A 5,783-nucleotide genomic window follows, 5' to 3' on the forward strand; every position below is an offset into this window, starting at 1 on the left:
GTCGATTTTGCAGCCGTTGGATACGAAATCAAGGGCCTGCGGTTCATCTTCAACCTCCACCCCCTGAGCCGGCCAAACAGCAGCCCCCCGCCGCCCGCGGCCGGCGGTGCGCCGCCCCGCCCGCCTCGAAAACACTCCACACTGCCGGTCCGCCGCCGCCCCGGCCATCCCTCTAGGCCCCCCTGTGCCAAGCTTTTTCTCCAGCGATCCCCACGCCACCGCCCCGCCACCGCCCCGCCAACGCCCCAACACCGCCGGTGACCACCGCCCCCATCCTGAACCCTAAGATAGATAGTGGGGTACCTCTCCGGCGAGCCCCCTCCCCGCTGCGGCTGGTTCTTCCTTCACCCCGGCAGCATCAGAGTGAAGTGTAGCTAAATCGGAGCAGCATCGCAAGCAAGAGCAAGAGCGAGAGCAGCGGCGCGAGCAAGAGCAATAGCAAGAGCAGTCCGGGCAGGGGACCGAGAGCAAGAGCAGAGCAGCAGCGCGAGCGAGAGCTAAAGCAGCAGCAGGTCCTACTGATGTGGACGTCACCACCTAGGGAGCGACGCCATGGAGGAACTGGCCGGCGACGCCACCGTGGATGGGGCCGCGCCCTGTTGGCTCGGGACCGAGCGCCGGCAGCACCGTGAGATCGGATCAAGAAGAAAATGCAACGATTAGTGCACAACCTCTTTGGTGGCGCCGATTAGGCCGCAGCTTCATCCGAGGAAACGGTGATGATGATGCTCTTCCGGTGGTGCAGGTGAAGACGGCAGTGTGGGAATGGAGGTGGCGCGAAAGACGAGGGGAACGTCGGGGCAGCTCCATGGAGGTGGTGGACGGTGTGGCTGAACCGGCGGGACGATGAGATCGACGACGGATCCTCATCTGGTACGGTGGATGAGGGACGTCGAGGTGTTGCTGTGGACGACATCGTCGGGGAAGAGGCTCCGGCTGGGTGGCGGACGGAGCAGGGTGTGGGGTTTCGTCGCGGGTTTTCGCGGCCTCGGTGTACGAATGGGTGGGCGGATGGGATGGCAGTGGGGAACCATGGCTTAGAGACGCGCTTGTCTGAAATGTGGGATAAGTTATGAAAGTACCCCCACCGATTTGAGGCGGTTCTTACGGTTCAGGGGTACCACGGGCATTTCATGTGTCGGGATTTCACAAGAGGTGTGAGTTTTCGCACGCGTTGTAATTTCGAAATAGCAAGGTGTGGGTTGAGATGGAGGGAGTTGTCGGAGCACAACGAGACAAAGATATATCTTAAATATTTCGGGCTAACAAGGCGCGGGTTGAAGAGGCGGGAGTTTCCCAGCACGATAGACAGAGATGCTAGCTTGAATTTTCGGCATAACAAAGCGCAGCTTGAAATTTCGGAAGAACAAGCTTAACGTGTACCCAAAAAAAGATAATTTGCACCTCAACACACACACAAACACCATTTAGACTAGAGTAAGGTACACGTGCATTGCACGCATGAGATTTGGCAACCAAATTATGAATAAATACCACATTATAGCATGCAAGATTTGAGTCATATATGCATCATGTAGATGTTCGTTTAATTCTTATAGTTCATTTCATTGAAAATCATCTAGTTTTTATAAGAAAGCTAATCTATTTTAAGATTCATGGAATTGTGCATCGTAAGACATAAAGTAAAAACAAACAATGGAAAATCATGTAGAAAAACATTTGGGCAATTCTGATATGGAAGATTCTAGAACAAATAAGAAGTGCTTGTGTTTTGATGTTTGTGCATTATGCTTAAGTTCAACCATGGAGTCTTCTAGATTATACATGTGGCGAAATCTGGTGGAATCTAGATGATATCCAACGACCACTAGTGCTCAAATTTGCCATCTTTGGACCACCGGATTCGCCTCATCCAACGACCATCTTTCAAAGTTAAAGTTACCCGCACACAATATAAAAAATATAATATATATAGGGGTACAGATATAGATATGTGATGCAAAAGTCGCCCATCATCTCCAATTAGAATAGTGTGTCCATGCACGGATGCGACGTGGCCAAATGATGTCTGCCATCGGTATCTCAAATTCAAATTAGTCTGGCCTTGTTCAATGTGTATACATTACAACATGCTCGTTTCCAAACCACACTGCGCAGATCTCCGTTATATTCATGCATGCATGGGTTTCAAACATCAGGATCTCTTATTCAAATATCTGAATTCAACTTTACATTGATTGTGACCTCACCTATTCAGCTATTCTTTTACACCCACACAGTAGTCTTCTCTTTATAATTGTACCACTAACCTTCTCTCGTGCATGCATGCACACACACTACCAGTCGGCATAATCCATCGCACACATGCAATCTTTTTCTTCAGGTCGGTCTCCCATGAAGGCACACACCAACACACATCCCCCTCTCCATCATATCGGGCATTTTTTATCTCTCACGCGTGCATGCGCAACAATCGATGTTCCTCTATGTATGTGTGTATATAGCTAGGTCTTTCATAGTTTTCCACACAAACCGATCAATCGATATATCCAGTGAGGTCTCACCCTGTTTCCCACGTCCACATCGATCAATCTATACCTCTATATATAATATTAACATATATAGCTAATACATCCACATTAATTATGTATCCAACGTCCCCCTCTCATCATCTATGCCTTCCGCTTCATCTCTCAGATGCGTGCACAATGGCGAAGACAAGGGGCAGTAAGGGCCCTACCCCCTCCCCCTAACATCACTATATATCAAGGCTAATATGAATGTGATCATTAGACAATTGCTGCTAAAAATGGTTTAAGTTTATGAATTGACCCTCCTCGTAAAGGATTAGCAATGCTTGGCCCCCTAGCTCATTTATTTTTCATGGCTCCGCCACTGCGCGCATCAGCGCACATGTTCGCCCTCTCTATCTAAATATCGGCACTTGTGCATTCCTTCATAGTCTCCCTCCACTCTGCCCCTCGCACCATCTTCTAGCCCGCCACCAGATTTTGCCACATGTACAATCTAGCAGACTCCATGGTTGAACTTAAGCATAATGCACAAACCTCAAAACAACAGTGGTTCTCTTTTGTTCTAGAATCTTCCGTATCATAACTGCCCAAACTTTTTTCTAGTTGAATTGCCATTATTTGTTTTTACTTTATGCTTTACAATGCACAATTCCATGAATCATAAAATAGATTAAGGGCTTCTTTGATTCAAAGGATTCTCAAAGGAATTTTGGAGGATTCTAATCATTAGGAATTTTCCTATCTTGGTTGTTTGATTCATAGGATTGTAAACCATAAGAATTTTTCCATATGATTCATTTGCACTAGATTTCATAGGAAACATCCCATCCACTCAAACCTCTTTGAAAGAATTCTGCATTTTTTCTATGCACAATCAAACACTCGTACAATCCTGTAGGATTCAAGACAACATTCCACTATAATCCCATGTTTTTCTTATTCCCGCGTTCCTAGCTTTTTTTATAAAAACTAATTGATTTTGAATGAGATGAACTATAAGAATTAAACGAAGGGCTACATCAGGCATATATGACTCAGAGCTTACATCCTATAGTGTGGTATTTATTCATAATTTGGTTGCAAAATCTGATGCGTGCAATGCACGTGTACCTTACTAGTACTTCGAGTATGTGCAAAACACGTAAATTAGAATACCAATGGCACGCTACATAGTGTCTCTCTTACAGTTCATGAAGCCACGTGGCACATGTGTAGGCGTTGTCGCGACCTCCTTGCGTGGATTGATCACAGTGACGTGCTGCTGGTTCCAGAAAAATGTACTCGTCATCCCTGAGCCATACTGGCGGTACATGCACGAAGCGAAGATGTGCACGCATGCCATGCATGCACTCATTCCTCGCACGCACACGCGGGTACACGGGCGGACGCAATTTTGTACCAAGATCCACCCCATGTGATAATTTGATGCGTGTAAAGTCGTTCACTTCATTGATGGTCAATTAATACAGCGCATGCAAATTTAGTGGACGTGAGGGCGGAAGAAAGACATTATTACTCCACTGCGCGCATGCGAGTAGTTGAATCATGGGTTGCTTGTAGTACTTCCATTGATCTCCTTCGTATTTTGTGCCAATTTTTGACAGTAACATAATATTTACGCATTTGAGAAGTGTAGTAGTACTTGAAATTTATGTTCCGCTAAACTCATCGGGATCCGTTTCGGGCCTTGAAACCAAAACCATCAATTAATCTTTACCTTGTTCCCATCACATTCGAAAGCCTGCTCACACCTACTAGTAGTACGTACCAAACCTGAACGTGTTCCCACTATGCAGGTATTAGTACTAGTGCTAGTACTTAGGTTATAAAAAGGGGAACTACCTAACCGAAAATCACTCTACCTTTCCTCCTCATAAGTGCTTCTTCTTCGTCCGTCGTTGCCACGGCCGGTGAGCAGAGCTCTAGGTCGAGAACTACTCGTAACAAGGGAGCGGCAACCAAGGCTGCAGAAAAAAAGAGAGGGCTCGCCGCCACGCAGAGACCTCGAAAGATCTCTCATGGGCAGGCGATGGCTCCCAGGAGCGTCCAAGGTGCGGAGGCGAACATGCCGAGCCGGTGGAGCTGGAGTCGTTATCCCTCGACGGCATGCCCTGATCAGCTCAATAAGTAGAAGGAGTTCATCCAAGGCTTGATGGAGTTGCTGAAGGAGAGCCTCGACGACATGCCCGCTGAGCTCAATAAGCAGGGGGAGTTGACCGCCGGCTTGGTGATGCTGCTGAAGAAGAGCATTGCCTCAAAGAAGAAGGCGACCGGCGAAATCCTGCGACTTCGGGAGAACAATGCGAAGCTCTGCCACGAGATCGACCTGTTGAAGGAGAAGAACGCCGGCTGGAAGAAGCTGCATGAGAATAGTAGTTCCTCGATGAAGATGTTGTAGGCCCTCGCCATGGAACAGAAGGAAGAGTTGGTGAAGCTCCGCATCTAGAACCCAACTGCTATTAAGGTACGTAATATGGCCGTGGAACAGATGATGAAGGCTCGCGTCGAGAAATGCCACGTCATGGACACAATGATGAAGATGGCGGAGGAGACGCGCAAGGAGATGGAGGTCGTGGAGGCGATGAAGAAGCAGTTACGACTCCATGGCGAATTAGATCATTTGGGGTGATAATCTTTCTTCTTCTTTTGCTCCTGTGTTTCATCTTTTGCTTCGGGTGTTTCGCTGCACGTGTCACGTTCTCTGCAAGGCATGAATAGAACAATGTTTTTTTGAGGGAATGAATAGAACAATGCTAACAATGAGATGACTAGAAAATTAGATCATTTTTTATCGCCATATGGCACTGGGCTGTCGTGTTTCGTGCTCCTCCGTCGCAGTACTACTCCAGTGGAAAACTTGAGTATACCGCACGGTTCTTTGCTCATCCTCGATTAGGTCGTCGGTGCATTTATACGAGCAGTCAAATCACAAGGCCCCGCCTTCCAGCAGTAATGAGCAGTCAAATCACAAAGGCCCTCGCCTCTCATGAAACCGACCAAGCTAGACTACCCCGCCCTCTAGCCTTTTAAAAAATGTATACTTTTGTACAGCAGTAGTGTCGATGGATTGCGCCATGGAGCAAAACTTGAAATTAAAAAAAAGGTGGTACATATAGAGAGCGCTCATCGCCAAATTATGCATATAGTACTATTAAAAAGGCTAGTCACAATAATGGTGTCCAGCACAACCCACCCCTCAAATAAGACTAAGAGGGTGCTTAGATACGTTTTAGTCCCATGACTAAAGTAGTGTGACTAAAACATGCTAGCCTCACCCATGCTTGGATC

Source organism: Triticum aestivum, chromosome 7A (genome assembly GCF_018294505.1).
Source record: "Triticum aestivum cultivar Chinese Spring chromosome 7A, IWGSC CS RefSeq v2.1, whole genome shotgun sequence".
Classification (NCBI taxonomy): domain Eukaryota; kingdom Viridiplantae; phylum Streptophyta; class Magnoliopsida; order Poales; family Poaceae; genus Triticum; species Triticum aestivum.